We start from the raw sequence: 25,645 nt of genomic DNA on the forward strand, positions 1-25,645 counted from the left end.
AAACAGTTTCTTTCTAGCTACTCTGTCTAAACTTCTCATTATTCTGAAAACTCCTTTCACATCTCTTCTCCAAATAAACAGTTCCAGCTAGTTGACAAAGTTCAATCTATCTTTGTAACTGATGGCCCTTATTTGAGGAATCATTCTTATGAAGGTTTTTTGGACCCTCTCCAATACTTTCACATCTTCCCTAAATTGAAGCACCCAGACTGAATCCAACACATTTGCTGAACTAGTGTATTAAACAAGTTCAAAATATCTTCCTTGCTCTCAGCCCTTAGTAATGTTACGGAGCCATAACCCACAAAGGACCATATTGTCTATTAGAGAGAGGCAATTGGTTCAGTATAGCTTGAGGTTAACCATTCCATGAGTGTAAGGTGGACAAATAGGCCTGCATCTACTACCACAGCTGGTATGGAGATTGAAACTGTTGGCTTTATTCTGCACAACACTTTAGTCACCTAGTCAGCTCCTTTGATTCAAGGAAAGTCCCATTAGATTGGAAATTAGTGAATGTAACACATTTATTTACCAAGGGAGGGAGACTGAAAACAGGAAACTACAAGCCAGTTTGCTTAACATCTGTCAAAAGAAAAATGTTAGAAGTTATTATTCAAGAGGTTAAAGCAGGGCACTTTGATAGGTTCAAGGTAACTGGGCCAAGTCAATACAGTTTTGTGAAATGGAAATCATGTTTAATCGATCCGATGGAATTCTTTGAGGATGTAACGCTCTTTTGATAAAGGGGAACCGATGGATATGCTGTATTTAAATTTCCAGGGGACATTTGATCAAGAGCCACATTAAAGGTTATTGCAGAAAATATAATTCCATATTGCTTTGGATGGAAGGTTGGCTGCCCCACAGGAAGCAAGGAATAGACATAAATGTGTCTTTTTCAAGTTGACAAGATGTAATGAGTTAGAAGCAAAAAAACTGCAGATGCTGGAATCCAAAGTAGACAAGCAGGAGGTTGGAGGAGCACAGCGAGCCAGGCAGCACCAGGAGGGGGAGGGAACACAGCAAGGCAGGCAGCACCAGGAGGGGGAGGAAACACAGCAAGGCAGGCAGCATCAGGAGGGGGAGGGAACACAGCAAGGCAGGCAGCACCAGGAGGGGGAGGAAACACAGCAAGGCAGGCAGCATCAGGAGGGGGAGGGAACACAGCAAGGCAGGCAGCACCAGGAGGGGGAGGAAACACAGCAAGGCAGGCAGCATCAGGAGGGGGAGGGAACACAGCAAGGCACGCAGCATCAGGAGGGGGAGGGAACACAGCAAGGCAGGCAGCACCAGGAGGGGGAGGAAACACAGCAAGGCAGGCAGCATCAGGAGGGGGAGGGAACACAGCAAGGCAGGCAGCATCAGGGGGGGGAGGGAACACAGCAAGGCAGGCAGCACCAGGAGGGGGAGGAAACACAGCAAGGCAGGCAGCATCAGGAGGGGGAGGGAACACAGCAAGGCAGGCAGCATCAGGAGGGGGAGGGAACACAGCAAGGCAGGCAGCACTAGGAGGGGGAGGAAACACAGCAAGGCAGGCAGCATCAGGAGGGGGAGGGAACACAGCAAGGCAGGCAGCATCAGGAGGGGGAGGGAACACAGCAAGGCAGGCAGCATCAGGAGGGGGAGGGAACACAGCAAGGCAGGCAGCATCAGGAGGGGGAGGGAACACAGCAAGGCAGGCAGCATCAGGAGGGGAGGGAACACAGCAAGGCAGGCAGCATCAGGAGGGGGAGGGAACACAGCAAGGCAGGCAGCATCAGGAGGGGGAGGGAACACAGCAAGGCAGGCAGCATCAGGAGGGGGAGGGAACACAGCAAGGCACGCAGCATCAGGAGGGGGAGGGAACACAGCAAGGCACGCAGCATCAGGAGATGGAGAAGTCCACGTTTCAGATATAACCCTGCTTCAGGAATGGAGGTGGGGATAGGGGGAGCTGCAAATAAACTGGTGGGGGCTTGGGTTATGGGTGGGGAGAGGGTCAGAATGGTGAGATAGTGTTACGTGAATACAGATAGTGGGTAAGACTTGTAGGTCAATGGGAGGAATGTATCTGCTTGGTAGTGCCTCTCCTCTATCCTAGTTTACTGCATCTGGTGCTCCAGATGTGGTCTTCCCTCCATCGGCGAGCTCAAACATAAACTTAGGGAACTTTTCACTGAGCATCTCAGCCTGACCTCCTGGTCACCGTCCGTTTCAATTCCCCTCCCATTCCATCTCCGACATGTCCATCCTCAGTCTCCTCCATTTCCACAGTGAATCACACTACAAATTTGAGCAACAACACTTCATCTTCTGCCTGAGCATCCTACAGCCCGGAGGACTCAACATTGAATTCTTCAATTTTAAATAACCTTCCCACCCATCCCCCAACTCCCTCTCTAGCCTCCTCCTTTCCATTCCTCTTATTGATGCTTCCTTCCAGCTACCAATCGGATTCATCCCTCCCATCGACCAACCAGATTATACCCATTTTCACTTATATATTCACTTATCACTATCTCACCATTCTGCCCCTCTCTCGCCCCATAATCTTCCACCCACATCTCCCTTTATCTATAGCTCTCCCTATCCCTACTTCCATTCTTGAAGAAATGTTCTACCTGAAACATTCCCTTCTCCACCTCCCGATGCTGCCTGGTTTACTGTGTTCCTCCAGCTTCCTACTTGCCTAAGATATATTAAGTAGCATGCTACAGAGATAGATGATAGACATTTATAGAAATAAGTTGGATGAAGAGACTTGAAAGTATGTTTTCCAAATTTGCCACAAAAATAGATAGGCAAGTAAGAGGACTTAAGCACACCACAGGGCAATATAGGTAAGTTGTAGTGTAATGCAAAGGGACAGAAAATGGAGTATCATGTGGGTTAGTGTAAATCATTCATTTTAGCATGAAGAATAAATAAGCCTCTACAGTATGGGAACTGGCCATTCAGCTCAAGAAGTCCACACTGAGTCTCTGAAGAGCATCCTACCCAGACCTATCCCCTACCCTATTCCTGTCACCCTGCCCTCAATTTGCCCTGTTGCCTTCACTGATTTATGCAACTATAAATCCAATACTGCTCTTTTTGGATCTCCTTAGAAGAGTGTCCTTTAATCTAAAATGAAATACTTCACTAAACTCCTTCGATTCTGGAATGGTTCAAAAGGACTAGAAAATAGCAAATGTAACATTTTTTTCCACAAAAGGTAGGAGATGGGAGACATAAAGCTACAGGCCAAATAGCCTAATATCAGTTATAGAGAAGGTGTTCGAATCTACTGTTAAGGAGGTTATAGCAGGACACTTAAAAAGAAAAATTGCAATGTGATCAGACAGAGCCAACATAGAGGCATGGAATTATACAGCATGGAAACAGACCCTTCGGTCCAATCAGTCCATGCCAAACATAATCTCAAACTAAATCAGTTCATGCCAACATAATCCCAAACTAAACTAGTCGTACCTGGCCCATATCCCTCTAAATCGTTTCTATTCATGTACTTTCCAAAAATGTCTTTTAAATGTTGTAATTGTATCCGCATCCACCATTCCTCTGGAAGTTCATTCTCACACGATGGCTTTGTGAAAGAGAAATCATGTTTAATTAATTGAGGAGTGGCACAGTGGCTCAGTGGTTAGCACTGCTGTCTCACAGTGTCAGGGATTAGGTTTAATTCCAGCCTTGGATGACTGTCTGAGTGAAGTTTGCGCATTCTTCCATGTCAGTAAGGTTTTCCTCTGGGTGCTCCAGTTTCCTCCCACAGTCCAAAGATGTCCAGGTTAGGTGGATTGGCCATGGGAAGTGCAGGGTGACAGGGATAGGGTAGGGGGTAGGTCTGGCTGGGACGCTCTTCAGAGACTCAGTGTGGACTTCTTGGGCTGAATGGCCAATTCCCACACTGTAGGGTTTCTATGATTAGAATTTTCTAATTGGTGGATATGTTATTGGTGGACATTGGAAATGTAGGATTTCCAGAACATTTGTTGAGCTTTTGTTTATTCATTTATTCATGGAATGAGGGGCATCTCTGGATAGGCCACCACTCCGTTGCCCATCATGATTAAAGAGTCAACCATGTTACTGTTGGTCCTGAATCACAAGCAAGCTAGACTGGGTAAGGCCAGGAGATTGCCTTCCCTGAAAGAAATTAGTGAACTAGATGGATGTTTACAACAATAAACAGTGATCACATGATTGTCATTAGTCTGGCTATTTTGAAAAAAAATTACAAATTTCTTGATGAATTAAGACATTACCATTTGCCATGGTGGAGTTCAAACCATGTCCCAAAATATTAGCCTGAGATACTGGATAACTAACCCACTGACACTATAACTATACCACCATCATTCCCTACTTGTTATAAGGTGCCAGATCAAAGGTTTCTGCATAAGGTAAGGGCAAATGGAGTTGGTGGGTAACGTATTGGCATATTCAGAGGACTGGTTAGGAAACAGAGTAGAGTTAAATAGAAGACTGAAAGATCTATGGATGCTGGGAATCAGAAACAAAAACAGGAATTGCTGGAAAAACTCAACAGGTCTGGTAGCATCTGAGGAGAGAAAGCAGAGGTAATTTGTTCAGGTCCAGTGACCCTTCTTCAGAGATAATTAGGACTTTTTCAGGTTGGAAAACTGTCACTGGTCATAGGGATTAGTGCTGTGGAAGAGTCTTTAAATATATTCAAAGCCAAGTTAGATAGACCTTTTGTTGAATAGAAAGTCATGAGTTATGAGGTGCAAGCAGCAAAGTGGAGTTAGTCCACAAAAAGATCACCCGTAATCTCTTACTGAATAGTCTTGAAGGGCCAAATGGCTTCCTCATGCTATTAAGTTTTCTGTTTGAATGTTCAGATTTCTCTGTACGGACATTCATCAGCCCCCTGTCCACCTACTCTGCAGATTGGTCTGTGCTCTTTTCCATGTGATCATTCAAATTAGGCACAAGAGTAGTTCGTTCAAAGTGGAGTAGCAGGTAGACAGGGTGGTGCAGATGGCACTTAACATGCTTGCCTTATTGGTCAGAACACTGAGTATAGGATTTAGGAGGTCATGTTGCAACTGTACAGGATATTGGTGAGGCTACTTTTAATACAATCCTGATCACCTTCTTTTAAGAAAGATGTTGTTAAACTTGAAAGGGTGCAGAAAAGATTTACAAGGATGGTAATTGGGACTGTATAATCTGAATTGTAAGAAGAAGCTGAATAGGCTGGGGTTATTTCGCTGGAGTGTTGGAGGCTGAGGGGTGATCATATAGAGGTTTAAAAAATCATGAGGGACATGATAAGGTGAGTAGCCAGGGTCTTTTTCCTAAGATAGGAGAGTCTAAATTCCTGAGGAAGAGCTTATGCCCTAAAAGTCGACTCTCCTGCTCCTCGGATGCTGGCTGATCTGGTACATTTTTCCAGCGCCACACTTTTCGACTCTGATTCTTCAGCATCTGCAAGTCCTCACTTTCACCTAGTTGCTGAAAACCTTAAGATGGGAGGGGAAAGATTTAAGAAGGGTAACATTTTCACGCAGAGGGTGGTGCACGTATGGAATGAACTGCTCGAGGAGGTGGTGAAGGCAGGTACAATTACCACATTTAAAAGGCATCTGATATAGACTGTAGGGAACTAGATGGTGACATCTTGCAAAATGTCAAGATTACAGAGGAGGAAGTGCTGGATGTGTTGAAACGGTTAAAGCTGGATTAATCGCCAGGACCTGATCAGGTGTACCCGAGAACTCTGTGGGAAGCTAGGGAAGTGATTGCTGGGCCTCTTGCTGAGATATTTGTATCATCGATAGTCACAGATGAGGTGCCGAAAGACTGTAGGTCGGTAAACATGGTGCCACTGTTTAAGAAGGGCGGTAAAGACAAGCCAGGGAACTATAGACTGGTGAGCCTGACCTCGGTGGTAGGCAAGTTGTTGGAGGGAATCCTGAGAGACAGGATGTACATGTATTTGGAAAGGCAAGGACTGATTTGGGATAGTCAACATGGCTTTGTGCATGGGAAATCATGTCTCACAAACTTGACTGAGTTTTTTGAAGACGTAACAAAGAAGATTGATGAGGTCAGAGCAGTAGATGTGATCTATATGGGCTTCAGTAAGGCGTTCGACAAGGTTTCCCATGGGAGACTGATTAGCAAGGTTAAATCTCATGGAATACAGGGAGAACGAGCCATTTGGATACAGAACTGGCTCAAAGGTAGAAGACAGAGGGTGGTGGTGGAGGGTTGTTTTTCAGATTGGAGGCCTTTGACCAGTGGAGTGCCACAAGGATCAGAGCTGGGCCCTCTACTTTTTGTCATTTACATAAATGATTTGGATGCGAGCATAAAAGGTACAGTTAGTAAGTTTGCAGATGACACCAAACGTGGAGATGTAGAGGACAGTGAAGAGGATTACCTCAGATTACAATGAGATCTTGATCAGATGGGCCAATGGGCTGAGAAGTGGCAGATAGTGTTTAATTCAGATAAATGCGAGGTGCTGCATTTTTGGGAAAGCAAATCTTAGCAGGACTTATACACTTAATGGTAAGGTCCTAGAGAGTGTTGCTGAACAAGGAGACCTTGGAGTGCAGTTTCATAGCTCCTTGAAAGTGGAGTCGCAGGTAGATAGGTTAGTGAAGAAGGCGTTTGGTATGCTTTCCTTTATTGGTCAGAGTATTGAGTTAGAACATAGAACATAGAACATAGAAGAATACAGCGCAGTACAGGCCCTTGGGCCCTCGATGTTGCGCCGATCCAAGCCCACCTAAACTACACTAACCCACTATCCTCCATATACCTATCCAATGCCCTCTTAAATGCCCATAAAGAGGGAGAGTCCACCACTGTTACTGGCAGGGCATTCCATGAACTAACGACTCGCTGAGTGAAGAACCTACCCCTAACATCAGTCCTATATCTACCCCCCCTTAATTTAAAGCTATGCCCCCTTGTAATACCCGACTCAATACGCGGGAAAAGGTTCATACTGTCGACCCTATCTAACCCCCTAATCATCTTGTACACCTCAATCAAGTCACCCCTAAACCTTCTTTTCTCTAGTGAAAACAGCCCCAAGTGCCTCAGTCTTTCCTCATACGATTTTCCTTCCATACCAGGCAACATCCTGGTAAACCTCCTCTGCACCCGTTCCAATGCCTCCACATCCTTCCTATAGTATGGCGACCAAAACTGCACACAATATTCCAGATGCGGCCGTACCAGAGTCTTATACAACTGCATCATGACCTCAGGACTCCGGAACTCAATTCCTCTACCAATAAAAGCCAGTACGCCATATGCCTTCCTCACCGCACTATTTACCTGGGTGGCAACTTTCAGAGATCTGTGTACATGGACACCAAGATCCCTCTGCTCATCCACACTACCAAGTATCCGACCAGGAGTTCAGGAGTTGGGAGGTCATGTTACGGCTGTACACGACATTGGGTTAGGCCACTGGTGGAATATTGCGTCCAATTCTGGTCTCTTTCCTATCGGAAAGATATTGTGAAACTTGAAAGGGTTCAGAAAAAATTTACAACCCTGGATGTTGCCAAGGTTGGAGGATCTGAGCTACAGGGAGAGGCTGAACAGGCTGTGGCTGTTTTCCCTGGAGTGTCGGAGGCCGAGGGGTGACCTAATAGGGGTTTACAAAATTATGAGGGGCATGGATAGGATAAATAGACAAAGTCTTTTCCCTGGGATCGGGGAGTCCAGAACTAGAGGGCATAGGTTTAGGGTGAGAGGGAAAAGATATAAAAGAGACCTGAGGGGCAACTTTTTCACGCAAAGGATAGTACGTGTATGGAATGAGCTGCCAGAGGAAGTGGTGAAGGCTGGTACAATTGCAACATTTAAGAGGCATTTGGATGGGTATATGAATAGGAAGGGTTTGGAGGTATATGGGCCGGGTGCTAGCAGGTGGGACTAGATTGGGTTGGGATATCTGGTCGGCATGGACAGGTTGGACTATGGCTCTATGGATGGGTAATGAATAGGAAGGGTTAGAGGGATAAAGGACATATGCTGGCAAATGGGATTAGGTCCAATTAGGTTAACTGATCAGTGTGGATGCGTTGGACCGAAAGTTCTGTTTCTGTGCTGCATGACTGTATGACTCTATCTGCCTGATGTGATTGTGATCTCCTATCCTCATAATCCTAATAACCTTTTACCCTCTTCTTTGACAAGAATCTGTCTAATTTTGCTTTAAAAATACTGAAGGACTCTGCATCCACCAGCTATTTTAGGAATAAAGTTCCAAAGATACAGAACCTTCTGAGGGAAAGAGAATTGCATAATGTCTGTTTTAAATGTTTGACCCCTCATTCCTGAACAGAGTCCCCTCGTTCTAGTGCTGGGAGGATTGTGCAGCAATCACAACCATTGTGAAGCAGGCTGGGAAAGAGGGCCTGAGTGACACTCTGAATCAGATTTTTTGATTATAGTATCTACTCCGAATTGACTGCAATGGAGCTTCCAGATAAAAGCATGAGGGGTGAGGACCAGACTGCGAGCAATGTTTGAGATTGTATAATGAGCACCAAATAAAAAATGTGCATTCGCAAGGTAACGTTCACTCCGATATCTTAGGTTGTCCTCCCCCACCCCACCAATCTTTGCCTACAGTTTGGCTGGCTGGATGAGCGAGACTGTACAGGAATGTACATCTGAGGGAGTTCCCCAGTCAAGATGGCAACAGGAAGATGCAACTAAGATGGCCAATGTTAATAAGGGGGTTGGTGGGGTAGAGACCAAGAAGATGTGTGTTGAAAGCCTATGTTGTTCTCCTATGAACATGCAGTGACTGGCTTCAGATGCAAGCCCTTCCCTCACAAGTTGCCTCACGTATCTCGCTCATTGGGATTCCCTTTGCAGTGCTCTCTTCAATGTTGCTGTCTATTCATCTGTTTCAAGAGGAAACAACAGGAAATGGTCCTCTGTCAGTGCCCTTTAGCTTCAGGGTTAACACGGTGTTGAGACCTCCAACATGACTCTCTGCTTTACCTGCCCACTCCATCAACTCCACAGACTTTACACATCTCCAAGCTATGCACATGCGACTCCAACAACCTACATGTGTCCTTACCTACCCTCAGCCCCTCTTCCCAAGCACCTCTTCCCCCAGCCCCTAATCCCTGTGAGCAAAAGCAACAGGACAGTGGTTGCCTAGACCCTACAGTCACCTGACCTGCCCTCACCTGTCTAGACCCTTGGTGGATGGACACAAATGTGTATCCGTCCCTCGTAGAGACAAAAGACTGAGCATGACTCACTTCCTGGACACAGAAGACACAGTCCTCCCTGTCAATGACACCTGAATGGCTGCCTGACCATGGTCGGAGTCACAAACCTGTATTGAACGCTACCCTTGACTAACCATGCAGGGTCTCCCTGACTGACAGACACCCCCATAGATTTCACTATGGATGATTCCCTGAAGAATTTCAGACATATTTAACTCCTTGCTGCAGATGCCATGTGTTCGGCTCAATGCTGAGGCCACATGGCTAAAGCCCTACAATCTCTCACCATTTATATGTGTGTTTCTTTTTTATTCATTTTGGCAAAATGGACAATTTCAACTTTTCTCACATTATATTCTATTTGCCTCATCTTTTCCTTCACATTTAACCTACTAATATCTTTTTTGTAACCTCCTTGTTAGTTCTTCACAGTTTACTTTCCTCCCCATCTCTGTACTACCTTACATCAAAGTCATTTAAATAAGTTGTAAATAGTTGAAGTCCCAGCCCCAATTCCTGCAGTACACTACTCATTACATCTTGTCAACCTGAAAAAGACCCATTTATTCCCATTCTTTGCTTCTTGTTAGCCAGCCACACACATTCATGCACTTGGGAGTACTCTATCACATTCCTGACCTGTGCCTTGTAGATGGTGGACAGAGTTTGGGGAGTCAGGAGGTGAGTTACTTGCTGCAAGATTGCTAGCCTCTTATCAGCTCTTGGAGCCACAGTAGTTATATAACTGGTCCAGTTCAGTGTCTGGCCAATGGCAATCCCCAGCACATTGATAATCAGGTATTCAGTAATGGTAATGCTATTGAATGTCAAGAGGCAGTGGTTAGGTTCTCTCTTATTATAGATGGTCATTACCTGATATTTAGTGTAACTTGCCAGTTATCAGCCTAAATGTGAATGTTGTCCAGATCCTATTGCATTAGACAGACGACCTGAGGATAAACAAATGTTGAAACAGACACGAATGCTACTACAATTATCAGTACTTATGATTTTATAATAACGGAAGGTGATTTATGAAGCAGCTGAAAGTATTTGGGATCATGACAATGCCCTGAAGAACTCTGGTAGTGATGTCCTGGGACAGGGGTGATTGGCCCCATCTTCCTTTGTGCTAGGTATGATTCCAACCATATCTCCACTGCTGATTCCCAATTACTTTAATCTTGCAAGAGTTCATAGATGTCATCATCTACAAGACAATAATCAGGAGTTGGATGGAATAAGCCACACTTGCCTGGAGGAATGCAGCTCCAGCGTCACTCAAGAAACTTGATATTATCCAGGACAAAGCAGTCTGCTTGATAAGCATGATGTCGGCAAACATTCAGTCCATCTTCCACCGATGCTCAGCAGCAGCAGCAGCAGTGTATACCATCTACAAGTGGTACTGCAGAAATTCACCAAAGCTCCTTAGTCAGTACCTTATTTATGCTTTAACTTGTGTAAAATTTGCACATTCTCCCCGTGTCTGTGTGGGTTTCCTCCGGGTGCTCCGGTTTCCTCCCACAGTCCAAATATGTGCAGGTTAGGTGAATTGGCCACGTTAAATTGCCCGTAGTGTTAGGGGCAGGGGTAAATGTAGGGGAATGGGTCTGGGTGGGTTGCGCTTCGGCGGGTCGGTGTGGACTTGTTGGGCCGAAGGGCCTGTTTCCACACTTTAAGTAATCTAATCTAAAATGGCTTGTTCATTTCTGACATGCAATCTTAAACTATACCCACTTTAAACTCAAAAACACATGTTCATTCACAAATTGGATGGACAAGGCAAACAGTTTGACAGAAGTATTGGTGGAAGACACAGGCAAAAAGGAACAAATTGTGAAGATCAAAAGTCCAAACTATAAGGATGGAATGAGGTGACGCTCTTGCAGTTCTTTTGATTCTTTCTTTGATGAGATTATATTGTTGTCAATCATAGTTATCCTGAATTCAGAAACCAGGTTCTAGATTAAGCTTGAGTTATAAGTTCTTCTTTTCAAAACCTGTTATGTTGGTTTTCTCCCACTCACAGACAGCGAGAGAGACAGAGAGTAAAACGTGTATTTGCTTGTCAGCTCTCAGAGGTTTGATTACAATAACTCTCTTCTCAGTTCTGTGACAAAACTGCAATTTGAAACAAATTTAAATGTTGTTGCTGGGCAGTTTTCTTTTTACCCAAATGTACCTGGTACCAGCTAACATTGCAAAAATATCAAATCCAGCTTCTTTGAACATTACGTGCCTTTGTATAGCCAATTAGTGAACACCACAGAGTTCCACTTTTTCTTTATGTTATATAAACAAATCAATTCATTCTCTGCAACATCACATTCCAAATTCCAAAAAAAGAACCTGAAATTCTTACATAGGTTGGATTTGCCTTGCTTTTTTTTTTGGACAGAACATACCTAGACAATTTTTCACATTGTCAGGCAGATACCAATTGTATACATGTACTGGTACAGAGGATCAGGGAAGCAGCGAGCAATGGAGCACAAGTCTTCAGTATTACTGCTGCCATCTTGTTATGGCCCATAGCCTTTGCCTTAACTAATGCTTCCAGCTATTTCTTGACATTACGTTTTAGAAGATGATTATTAAAGCATTACCTTAAGACCATTAAACTAGGAACAGGGGAAGGCTGTTTGCTCCCTTAGGCCGACCTTGCCAATCGATAAGATCATGGCTGGTCTGACATTCCCCACATCCACTTTCCTGCATTTTCCCCATCTCCATTGATGCTCCTATTAATAAACTATCTTGATAGCCACCTCCTTCAAAACTGGGATGACACTGTCAGGACCTGGGGACTTTGCAAGTTTCAGTCCCTTAGCTTTTTCCAGTACTAATTCTCCGGAATCACTTGGATGTTTAATTCTGGGAGACGCCTTTTATTTTCCTCAGTGTAAAATGACAAAAAAACCCTAATAATTTACCTTCTTTGCCATTTCAATATTTTCCATTATAAATTCTCTTGACTCAGCTTTTAATGACTAGCAGAAAGTGAGGACTGCAGATGCTGCTTATATTTATATCCTATTCTCCTTTTCCTTATCAGTTTCTTAATTCTCTTTCGATATATTCCAAAAACTTCCCAAATTCTCGGATCTATTACTATTTCTGGTGACTTTGTCAGCCTTTTCTTTTAATCTTATACAATACTTAAATTTTTTGTCAGACATGATTAACAGATCTTTTTTGTGTTTTTACACATTGAATGAATATATAATTACGGCAAGACATGTAATAATTCCATAAAGACTGTCCATTGCCTATATGCGTTCATGGCTTTTAATGCATTCTCCCAATCGAATTCAGCTAGCTTGTGCCTCATAATTTGATGGCTTTCCTTGTTCAAATGTTTCAGATTTAACTACCTCCTTCTTGAATATACTGTAAAATTTGATCAAATTCTGGTAACTCTTCACTGAAAGGACTTAAGATTTGTAATTAGCCCTGGTTTCTATGTAGCCCTTGTATAATGTAGATTGAAAATAAGACTATCCTTTTGCTGGCTGTTCAACATGCTACTCCAAAAAACCATCCTCCAGATTTAGTGCTCAGTTGGTTTACCCCATCCACATGCCAATTAAAGTTATCCACGGTTACAGTAATGAATATGTGAAAAGCTTCTTACATCTCCTGATTTATACCACGCCTCACATGGCCACTACTATTTGGTGAGCGATAAACAACTTAGAGTCACAGAGTCAGAGAGATGTACAGCACGGAAACAGACCCTTCGGCCCATGCTGACCCGCTATCCCAACCCAATCTTGTCTCATTTGCCAGAACCTGACCCATATCCTCCAAACCCTTCCTATTTATATACCCATTCAGATGCCTTTTAAAGGCTACAATTATACTAGCCTCCACCTCTTAGGTCCTTTTATATCTTTCCCCTCTCACCCTGAACCTATGCCCTCTAGTTATGGACTCCCCTACCTCATGGAAAAGACTGTCCAAACCTCTCATGATTTTATAAACCTCTATAAGGTCATCCCTCAGTTTCTGACGCTCCAGGAAAAAGCTCCAGCCCATTCAGCTTCTCCATTTAGCTCAAATCCTCCAACCCTGGCAACATCCTTGTAAATCTTTTCTAAACCCTTTCAAGTTTCACAACATCCTTCTGAAAGGAAGAAGACCAGAATTGCACACAATATTTCAAAAGTGGCCTAACCAATGTCGTGTACAGCCACAACATGACCTCCCAACTCCTGTACTCAATACTCTGACCAATAAAGGAAAGCATACCAAACACCTTCTTCACTATCCTATCTGCCAGCAACTCTACTTTCAAGGAACTATGAACCTGCACTCCAAAGTCTCGTGGTTCTGCAACACTCCCTAGGACCTTACCATCATGTGTATAAGTCCTGCTCTGATTTGCTTTTCCAAAATGCAGCACTTCACATTTATCTAAAGTTCATCTGCCACTCCTCAGCCAATTGGCCCATCTGATTAAGATCCCATTGTACTTTGAGGTAACCTTCTTCGCTGTCCACTACAGCTCCAATTTTGGTGTCATCTGCAAACCTACTAACTTTTATGCTCACATCCAAATCATTTATATAAATGACAAAAAATAGTGGATCCAGCACCGATCTTTGTGGCATGTCACTGGTCACAGTCATCCCATCTGAAAGGCAACCCTCTATCACCATCCCTTGTCTTCTGTAATCAAATGGCTAGTTCTCCCTATATTCCATGGGATTTAACCTTGCTAACCAGTCTCTCATGGAGAACCTTGTCAAACAGCACACTGAAGTCCGTATAAATCACGTCCACTGCCCTGCCTTCTTTGTTACTTGTTCAAAAAACTCAATCAAGTTTTTGAGATAATATTTCCCAAGCACAAAGCCATGTTGACTATCCTTAATCAGTCCTTGCCTTTCCTGTCCCTCAGGACCTTCTCCAGCAGCTTGCACAGCACTGACATCAGGTTGACTGTTCCATAGTTATTTCCTTACCACCTTTCTTAATTGGTGGCACTACGTTAGCCAACCTCTAGTCTTCCAGCACCTCTCCTGTGACTATCAATGATACAATTATCTCAGCAAGGGGCCCAGCAATCACTTCCCTAGCTTCCCAGAGTTCTCGGATACACCTGATCAGATTCTGGGGATTTATCCACTTTTATACGTTTCAAGTCATCCAGCATTTCCTCCTCTGTAATGTGGACATTTTTCAAGATATCACCATCTATTTCCCCATATTCTATATCTTACATATCCCTCTTCGCAGTGAACACTGGTGCAACATATTCATTTAGTATCTCCCCCATCTCCTGTGGCTCCACACTTAGGCTGCTTTGCTGATCTTTGATAGGCCCTATTCTCTCCCTATTTACCCTTTTATCCTTGATGTATTTATAAAACTCTTGGGATTCTGATTAACCTATTTGCCAAAGCTATCTCATGTCACCATTTTGCCCTCCTAATTTCCCACTTAAGTACTGTATAGTCCTACTGCCTTTACACTCTTCTAAGGATTCACTTGCGGTCTCCTGTCTATACCTGGCATATGCTTCCTTCTTTTTCTTAACAAAAAACCCCAATTTCTCAACACTTACCAGTCTTTCCTTTCACTCTAACAGGAATATACTTTGTCTGGACTCTTGTTATCTCATTTCTGAAAGCTTCCCATTTTCCAGCCGTCCCTGATCAGCTTTTGAAAGTTCTTGCCTAATACAGTCAAAATGAACCTCCCTCCAATGTAGAACTTCACCTTTTAGATCCCATCCATCCTTTTGCATCACTATTTTAAAACTAATAAAATTATGGTCTTTGATCCTAAAGTGCTCCCCACTGACACCTGTCACCTGTCTTGCCTTATTTCCCAAGAGTAGGTCAAGTTTTGCACCTTCTCTCGTAGGTACATCCACATACTGACTCAGAAAATTCTCTTGTACACACTTTACAAATTCTTCTCCATCTAAACCCTTAGTACATTGCCAGTTCCTGAAATCTCCTTACAAATTTGTTTCTCAATTTCCTGCTGACTAGTAGGGGGTTTATAATACAATCCTAATAACATGACCATCCCTTTCTTATTTCTCAGTTCCAACCAGATAACTTCCCTGGATGTATTCCCAGGAATATCCTCCCTAAGTACAGTGGTAATGCTATCCCTTATCAAAAATGCCACTTCCCTCTCCTTTCTTGCCCCCTTTCTATCCTTCCTATAACATTTGTATCCTGGAACATTAAGCTGCCAGGTCTGTCCATCCATGAGCCACATTTCTGTAATTGCTATGATATCCCAGTCCCATTCTCCTAACCATACCCTGAGTTCATTTGCCTTCCCTATTGGGCCTCTTGTATTGAAGTAAATGCAGTTTAATTTATCAGTCCTAACTTATTGTCTGCTTTGTCCCTGCCTGCCCTGATTGTTTAACTCACTCTTTTTTCCAACTGTACCAGTCTCAGATTGATCTCTTTCCTCACTATTTCCCTTGTTTCCCTGGCTCCCCCACACACTCCCAACATTATTAGTTTGAATCCTCACAAATAGCTCCAGCAAATCTCCCTGCCAGTATATAGTTCCCTTCCAAATCAGGTGCAATCCATCCTTCTTCTACAGGTCACTTCTACCCCAGAAGAGATTCCAGTGATCCAAAATGTGAACCCTTTTCCCATGCACCAGGTCCTCAGCCATTCATTCACCTGCTCTATCCTCCTATTCATACCCTCACTAGCTCGTAGCACTGGGAGTAATCCAGGTATTACTACCCCTGAGGACCTGCTTTGTAAATTCCTGCCTAACTTTTTATATTCTCCCTTCAGAATCTCATCCTTTTTCCTTCCTATGTTATTGGTTCCAATGTGCACAATAACCTCCTGTTGGTGCCTCTCTCCTTTGAGAACATTCTGAACCCTCTCTGAGACATCCTTGATCCTGGCACCAGGGAGGCAACACATCATTGTAATTTTTTTGCTGCTGGCCGCAGAAATGTTTGTCTGTACCTCGGACTAGAGAGTTCCCTAACACAATCAATCTCTTGAAATCCAACATATCTCTCATTACATTAGAGCCTGTCTTGATACAGAAACTTGGCTGTTCATGCTATGTTCCACTGAGAGTCCTACATTTTCCAAAACAGCATACTTGTTTGAAATGGGGATAGCCACAGAAGACTCCTGCACCACCTGCTTCTCTCTCCTACCTTTCCTGCAGTTAACCCATCCATCTGACTGTATCTGCAGTTTTTCTCCCTTCCTAAAACTGCCGTCCGTCACACCCCAGCTCATTACCTCTAACTGTTTCTCCAACCAATCTATTCGATATATAAGGATTCACAACCAAAGACACTTTCTGCAGACATAATCCTCAGTAACATGGAAACTCTCCCTAAACTCCCACATCTGACATCACTCTATTAAAGGACATCTTTGCTCCTTAACAATATACAGACCCAGAAAATAGCACCGTCTTTTTACCTTAAAAAAGTCTTCCAGGCTAACTTAGTACTTTTGGTTTATATTTATAAAATTTAATCAAGAGACAGATTTCAATTGAACATATAATCAAAAAAGAATCCACTCTACTCACTACTGTAGACTTACAGCAATGTTACACATTAAAAACTATGCACGTATCTGTTCCTGTTTTGTGAGCTCTCCCACATAGGTTCCTCCAAGGTCAGTTGTAAATTTCGCTGTTTGTTAAGTTTTCCCAGACGCACTCCAATGTCCAGAGATACATGAATTCAAGTAACAAAGGCAGTAACTGCACAGATTCATTGTTGTGTCAGTTAGTAGTGTAGGTTTCTTTCTCTCTCTCCTTCACTAACCATGTGATGTCTTTTGTCTGTCCTTCTCCCTTTTAAAAGTGCCGTTGTTTTTGCTGTTTTTTCTCCAAAGTTCCAAAACAATGCAATTTGAGGACATCACCTCCAATACCTACAATACCTCAAAAAGGAGCAACTCTTACAGCCACAATTTTTTCCCATCCTCCATCTTGGATTACCCAGAAAGCATTTTAATATGGTCCTGCTCTGTTTTTTTATAGAAAGTCATTTTGGGAAGGATAGCGCTTGAGATAATCTTAGTTTTCTTTTCAGCCAAATGCTTATATTATGAGACATACTGCCACTGAAGCATTTTGTCTTGAGCTCCTCAGGACAAATATATGAATGTTCGACCAACGTTTGCTGCCCCTTAGTATTTTCTCGTCTCTTCGAACAGATTCCACATTTTGATCTCCTGTTCTGAGATCCTTCCTTACTAATAATGTACTAATCCCCGCTCCTGTCAGTGAAACTCAACCTCCCTTTCCTTCTTCTGTTCAAGGGTCACTCGACTTGAAATGTTAACTCTGTTTACGCTCCACAGATGCAGCCAGCCCTGCTGCGTTTTTCCAGCAAATTCTGCATTTGGCTGTTGCATATCTCCAGCATCTTCAGTTCATTGTTTTATTCATTTCTTGTCTGTCCTTCCTAAACATCAAATATCATTAAATACTCCATTCCCAGTCTTGGGTCACCATGTTTTTGTAAAATCGGTTATATAGTGACATTTATCTCTATTCCTAACTTTAGATCTTCAGATCTTGATGGAAATATCGTCATTTAGGTAGCCTGCCCTTAACTTTGTCTTTTGACATTGTTCCAGATTTAAGGCATACACACTAAAGAGTTCACTCTTGAGTGTATCTATACATCAATGATACAAAAGATCACATTATGTTGAATAGAAAGAAACAACAGATAGTTAATATGAAGCAGAGAAAGAACAACTTTGAAAGTCCTCTCACTCCAGTAACATCTCTTTCATAGAGTGCTGTAATGCATGTCATGCACTCTCTAATACTCCATATGATGGAAGAGCACTGACTCATTAGTGAATGGAGGGCAGTAAGTAGTAATCAACGTGTTTTCTTGCCCATGTTTGACTTCATTCTATGAGAAAGTGAGGACTGCAGATGCTGGAGATCAGAGCTGAAAATGTGTTGCTGGAAAAGCGCAGCAGGTCAGGCAGCATCCAAGGAGCAGGAGAAGAGGGAGGAAGAGAGCTTCTTCAAGGAAGGCATCCTTGTAAGAGGATTCGCAGTAGGTTAAATTTCCTTGTAAGAGGATTCCTGAAGAAGGGTTCATGCCTGAAACATCGAATCTCCTGCTCCTTGGATGCTGCCTGACCTGCTGCCCTTTTCTAGCAACACATTTTCAGCTTCATTCTATGAGACTCAGGGGGTCAGAGTCATGGACTGCCAGGGTAATTCCCCCCAAACTACAAACCTCTGTGCTGCCATCTCTGCTGTGTCTGTCCTAACAGTGGAACACGATAAACAGAATGGTCCTAGGAAAAGCTGAGAAACTGTGATTCTGTGAGTGTGAATATAGTCTTCTTGCTTGAACATTAGTAAGCAGGAATCTGCATATTTGACTGGTGAGGGCATTCGTGTCATTTTTGGTGCCTGCTTTGATGCAGAATGGTTCATCTGATTTCATTCCAGTTTAGTACAATTAAGTGGTTTGCCTGGTCATCGCAGAGACCAGTTTAGAATCAATCGAATTGCTGTGAATCTTGAATTACATATAGATCAGACTAGTTTTTAATATTCCAAATTTATTATTAAATCCCAATAGCTGCAATGATGGCCTCCCAAGAATCTCAGTAACTTTTATCAATTTACGATATCTTCTGGCTGAAAGATTTAGACCAGACTGATTTACGACAGCCAATTTCAGAAGAATGTCAAGGCCTTATACAAAGTATAAAGGAGAGCTATTAGAATGTGATTTGGAATGAAAAAACTTCAGTTACGTAGATAAACGGGAGAAATTTGGGTTCTCCCTGAAGCAAGAAATGTGATAGATTTGTTTAATATCATAAATGGCTTTTTATAGTGTAAATAAAGAGAAACTGCTTCCTTTTTGGTAGGAGAGTTGGATAACCAGGGGACACAAATTAAAAGTAATTAGGAAAAGAGAGGACATGAGGGAAAAATAAGTTTTGACAGCAATTTCTCATGAAGTGGAATTCACTGAAAGGCCAGTAGATGTAGATTTAATACTAACCTTGTACAGGGAGTTGTTGAACTGTTTAAAGAATAAATATGACACCAAGGTAACATGAATTGTATTGCTCTTCAGAAGAGTTACAACAGGCTTTGTGGGCCAAATGATCTGCTTCACGTTCTATCAAATATTTAGTACATTGTTTTTAGATTTCTAGGATCATAAATTTCTTTAAGTGAGTGCACTTTGGAAGATTCATTGGAGAATCAACAACTTGTACACCAGGCACAGACTGAGACAGCATTACAGTCAGTGGCAGGATTGTAACACCCAATATATGCTTGCAAAGTAGAATTACCTTTGAAGCTCGAAGGACATTAGCTGAGGTAAATTTGCTAATTCATAATTCTCCTAACTCTCAGAGCCTTTTAATTCACAATCTGAATTGCACAGGAATAAATATGCAGGTGTAAGTGAGAGTTATGCTTTCTGCTTTGCGAAACTAACCTCTTCCTTTGAACTCCCTGAGACCTGTGTGGACTTTCTGGAGCCAAAACAGAACAAAAAGACAAGGCCTATCATTTAATGGCATGAGTAAGCAGACTCAGGTGAATGCAGCATTTTGTCACATGCAATAGATACAGGTGAGACTGAAAGGAGAAAAGAGCAAGAGAAAGATTGCATACAATTTTCTGTGGTCTGCCCTTCATCTTCACTCCTGCCAGCCCACATACCTACCCTTCCCATTTGTACAGCATATCAGCAAATGGATGAAAATGTTTCTCCTCCTGCCTGCTCCATTCCATCTGCACAAGCCTGTCCTGCAAGAAAGCAAATGTGCATCAATGCTATGTAATGAAATGATTTGAAGATGTGCCCGTTAGAGTACAATATTGCTGCTGTGTCTAACATGGCAGAGATCAGAGGAAATCAGATGGATTATTGGGGAAAGAGGAGTGCCGAATGCTACAATAGGAACTGAAGGAGGTTCAGTGAAGTATGCTGCAGTGATTGGAGAAGAGTGCTGATGATGGAGGAAGTAAGGGTTATGAATGTTGACATCTAGGGAAATAATTAATGCATGGCCAATTGAAGAGTGATGGGGGAAATGAATTTGGGAACCTTACTTAAGCTAGGCTTCTGAGGTTACCCTTCTTAGATTCACCTGCTCAGTTGACGTTGCTCATTACTGCCAAGCAGCTTGTCTTGATATCTACATCTACCTAGTGATGAAAGATATTCCTCCTCCTGCTAACCTCTAACCATTAGTTCAAATGTAATATCAGAGAAGTCATTGAAGTTCTCCCCTCTCTCTGTTGTCAATCTTCAGCCACAACCAGAATTAACATTGCACTTCACAAGGTGAAACCTATATTTAAATGATACGAACAAAATATATTAATGGCTGCTTTACACAAGGTGCCACTGAACAGTGTGAATAGCACAGGCAGCCTGTCTATTCTGGTTATATTAGTCAGATGAATCAGTAAAGAAGTTATTTATTTCCATGAGATCTTGGACATGAAAATAGGCTTAAACCAATTTCTATCTGAAAATTTAACAGTGGAATGTGGAAAAGATTTTTTTGAGAAATTAACCTCATAATCCTTGATTAGAAATAATTTCTGGTCCTACAGCCTGAGTGATTTTCTGTTTTTCTAACATAGGCTTACCTCCTAATGTTATTTTTCCTTATAATTTAGCAATATGAAACTAATTTGTGCAAAGCTGATCTACTCCAGGGACTGAAATATGGTAAATAAATATAATTTAATGATCACAACTCATAGTGCCAGATCAGATGTGATAACCAGTTTCTTTCGAGTGTAACCTAATCTGAAGGTATAACAGTTTTACATACAGTGAAGAAACCTGCCAGCCTATTGTGTGGAGCAAAGAGAATGGAATATTTGAAGGGTAGCTATCAGTAAGGTGTGGTGTACTTACTTTCATGGATTGAAAACAGCTGTCGATGAGATTGTTAAGCATGGAAGCAAAGAACATGCATTTGCTTTGCTCAACTTGTCAAATGTCTCATTTTGCAAAGACAACAATGAATTGCAAGAAAACAATGTCACTGACAGTATTTTGTCGCTTTTCTGTCTAAATATTTTTGTATTGCTTAATGCACTGAAATTGACAAATCTGTAACTCTGCCAATCCTTCACTGCTTGAATCATAAACGAATGAGCTTTGATAAATATGAAGTTCTAGACGAAGATGTGCTTCAGGCTTCTTGATTCTTTAATGGTTCCTCAGCTGAAGAATGAAATTATCATAATTTTATGTCCTTATTCAGCAGCATATACTTGTTTCAGCATGGTAAAGACATGCAGTGGATGTACAGAAGACATTAGTTATATAAATGAGACTGTACAACTTTAAGCTGCTCAGCTATTTAAGAGCAATGAAAATGTTGAAACTAAAGAATTCTCATAAATAAGCTCCCCTTCCCAACCACCACCCTTACAATGCACTCCCATTTTCTTGAAGATGCATTCTTCTACACATTGACTGTTTGTAACCCCTGATTATTTAAGAGTTTTGAAATGAAGCAAAGTGCACATTATAGGGTAATTAGTATGCATACACACGAATGCACTGCACCTATGAAATAGCAACTACTTTGATTCATTACTTTGATTTCGCTGTGCAGTGAGTTCCAAATATCAAATGATCCATCAAAAGTGGTGTTAAACAGAGGAAACAAATCTCTTCAAAGACAGAAGGATAGTGGAATGTGAGACACTCAGCCAAACTGCATTTATGAACCTTCTCATTGTTAGTTTCAGGGAGGCATTAACAGAGGCACAGGGACAGCCATCTGGCCTTCTTCATGGTCAAGGATTTCTGGGGCATGGCACTTTGGACTTTGAAGAATGAGAAAAGGCCTTTAAGATAAACAGTTAACAGCATTTTTACAAGAAGAAAGTATGCAGCATGACAATTACTTATTTATATCACCTATTTGTTTAAGCCTTCACTATTAAGGTCAATGCAGAAGACTATAACAGTAAGTCCTAGTAATGGATGTTAGAATTCCTTGTTACCCCATTCTCCACAGTTTCAAATGTTCCAAGTAAGCTTCATAATTTGCAATGTGTTCAGTAATTCTAGCATACAGTTTCTGGCAGCTCATGAAAGCATCCCAATTACAGCATTGGATCGTGCACTGGTCATATTTTTAATTGCAACTTCACTACAAGTTTACTGGATAGGACTTCAAAGTGATCGATGTCTCAAACTAGGTTTCTCTGTGGTTTTAGATTAATTGAGAGAGTGATTGACACATGCTAATATGACTACAGGAGTTGGCTTAATTATCCTATGAATGTGATGACAAGAAGCACCATATCAAATGTTAAAGGAAACATTTTGACTGCATTGCCCTTTCTAAAACTTGCTCATAAAGAATTATGAATGACTGTAGCATCTTTTGTGTATGGCTTTTGATAATTTTTGTTTCACCCTGTGTATTTAAGTTATGTCCTCTGTTGGTCACTCCCTTCAGGCATTTCTTCAGTGAGTCTCTTGATTGGCTCATGCAACTTCAGTGGAAATTTGGCAGAACCCCACTTGTACAGTGTATCCAGGCGTTCCATGGCTCTTCTGCCAATGTTAATGTGACCTGTCAACAACTACGCCCAGGTAAAAACAATGACTGCAGATGCTGGAAACCAGATCACTGGCCAGCAATATATTCAATGTTGCAGTGCGTAGAAAAGTCAAAATCAGACTAGCTTATTGCTGGCTCTATTTTTCAAGCCTCCTTATACATCAATCGGCTATGTGTACCTGTTCACAGTTTGAAATATAGAATAAGCCAGTGTTGAGTTCTACATCACAAAGAAGTCAGAAACTTTAACAAAATAATATTTGCAAATTTGAAAAAAAGTATTTTGCATTTTCTTTACACTCAATGTAAGTTTCTTAATGCAAACGGAGAATACTGACTTGTATGAGACCTGCACTCAGAAATTCAACTGCTGCAAAAACTGACTCCCTACTCAACTTGACTCCTTCTGATGTCAGGGTGGTAAAAACAATGACAGCAGATGCTGAAAACCAGATTCTGGATTAGTGGTGCTGGAAAAGCACAGCAGTTCAGGCAGCATCCAAGGATGTTGCGGTGGTTCCCTCCATGACTACCTGGTCAGGTGCACGCCCCCCTACAATCCACCCTCCCATCCTGGCACCTTCCCCTGCCACCGCAGGAATTGCAAAACCTGCACCCACACCTCCTCCCTCACCTCTATCCAAGGCCCTAAAGGAGCCTTCCACATCTATCAAAGTTTTACCTGCACATCCACCAATATCATTTATTGTATCTGTTGCTCCAGATGCGGTCTCCTCTACATTGGGGAGACTGGACGCCTCCTAGCAGAACGCTTAAGGGAACATCTCTGGAACACCCGCACCAATCAACCACACCGCCCTGTGGCCCAACATTTCAACTCCTCCTCCCACTCTGCCAAGGACATGGAGGTCCTGGGCCTCCTTCACCGCTGCTCCCTCGCCACCAGACGCCTGGAGGAAGAACGCCTCATCTTCTGCCTCGGAACACTTCAACCCCAGGGCATCAATGTGGACTTCAACAGTTTCCTCATTTCCCCTTCCCCCACCTCACCCCAGCTCCAAACTTCCAGCTCAGCACTGTTCCCTTGACTTGTCCTAACTGCCTATCTTCTTTTTCACCTACCCACTCCACCCTCCCCCCCCGACCTATCACCTTCATCCCCTCCCCCACTCACCTATTGTACTCTATGTTACTTTCTCTCCACCCCCACTCTCCTCTCATTTATCTCTCCACCCTTCAGGCTCTCTGCCTTTATTCCTGATGAAGGGCTTTTGCCCGAAACGTCGATTTTACTGCTCCTCGGATGCTGCCTGAACTGCTGTGCTCTTCCAGCACCACTAATCCACAAACAACTACACCCAAACAAATTTACAGCGCCATTTTAAACAGAGCAGAAAGATTTTATAGTGAAATGAGGACCAATTTCTTCTCTCAGAGAACCGATAATCTTTGGAATTCCTAGCCACAGGCAACTGTGGCAGTTGTGTCCTTGTGTATATTTCAGACTGAGGTAGATAAGTCAATAGATAGATAGATAATCATTTGGGGAATCAAGGGTTATAGGGAAAATGGAGGAAAATGGATATGATGAATGTTAGTTTAGCTATGATCCCATCGAATGGCAGAGCAGGCTTGATGGGCCAAATGGCCTGGCCTTGTATCTATTTCTTATGGTCTTACACCTTCACTATTTTAGATTACTCCTGGATCACTAATGTTTTAAAACATGTATCTACTCCTTTTCCAGAAGTAGACATTGGAGGAAATTCTATTATGTGTTTATGTCAAGCTATGTTTCCAGTGTTTCTCACACAAAACAAGCAGGGGGAATCTTCTCTGAATAATGAGCATCAGTGATGTCAATCAACTTGCCTGGAACAATTAGTTAACTTTGAAGTGTGAAGAAGCTCAAATAACTTCATCACACACACATTCATTAAGCAAGGACATTTCCACAACTGTCACTTTAACTGTGTGCATTCATTTAACTGCTTTGAACAGCGGGTCTCAATACCTTTCACACGACAGCTAGATTGTTGATGCCATTGGTAGCACTGTTTCAAAACTTAACAAAATGATTAACAGACGGCAGGACTCATTGGCATAGGGACTAAGAATATTACATTTGCATCTCCGGCACATGAGTACAATCCAAATGAAAGTCTCCTGTCATTTCCTGTAGTCTGCAAATGAAGCTGTGCAATCCAGGGTCACCCACTTACAGTGTCAATCCCTTGACATCTGGAGAGGTCCATCTGACATCATAAGGATTCTGGATTAGTGGAGCTGGAAAAGCACAGCAGTTCAGACAGCATCAGGGGAGCAGTAAAATCGATGTTTCGGGCAGTAAAATCAGCTGTATTCCTGATGAAGGGCTTTTGTCCGAAACGTCGATTTTACTGCTCCTCAGATGCTGTCTGAACTGCTGTGCTTTTCCAGCACCACTAATCCAGAACCTGGTTTCCAGCATCTGCTGTCATTGTTTTTACCACCCTGACATCAGAAGGAGTCAAGTTGAGTAGGGAGTCAGTTTTTGCAAGCAGTTGAATTTCTGAGTGCAGGTCTCATACAAGTCAGTATTCTCCATTTGCATTAAGATACTTACATTGAGTGTAAAGAAAATACAAAACACTTTTTTTCAAATTTGCAAATATTATTTTGTTAAAGTTTCTGACTTCTTTGTGATGTAGAATACAACACTGGCTTATTCTATATTTCAAACTGTGAACAGGTACACATAGCCGATTGATGTATAAGGAGGCTTGAAAAATAGAGCCAGCAATAAGCTAGTCTGATTTTGACTTTTTTACACACGGCAACATTTTTATATATTGCTGGCCAGTGATCAAAACTAGGAGCTATTGGCCATATTTCATGCCCTCAAAA

General features: G+C 42.3%; 1 long non-coding RNA gene across 2 annotated transcripts in view; it reads right to left on the reverse strand.

Moving 5' to 3' along the window:
* The window catches only part of LOC148150192 (uncharacterized), a 192,924-nt gene that overhangs the window by 26,426 nt on the left and 140,853 nt on the right, over positions 1 to 25,645 (reverse strand). Inside the window, exon 3 of one of the 2 annotated variants that reach the window (XR_015756851.1) lies at positions 19,921 to 19,998. The exons of the other annotated variant lie outside the window; for it this stretch is intronic. This is a non-coding gene — a long non-coding RNA (uncharacterized LOC148150192). The remainder of the gene's footprint in view (positions 1 to 19,920; positions 19,999 to 25,645) is intronic. 2 annotated transcript variants of the gene reach the window in all.

The sequence above is a fragment of the Chiloscyllium plagiosum genome, unplaced genomic scaffold (genome assembly GCF_037043375.1).
Source record: "Chiloscyllium plagiosum isolate Xiang-an unplaced genomic scaffold, Cpla_swu_hap1 HiC_scaffold_4, whole genome shotgun sequence".
Lineage (NCBI taxonomy): Eukaryota > Metazoa > Chordata > Chondrichthyes > Orectolobiformes > Hemiscylliidae > Chiloscyllium > Chiloscyllium plagiosum.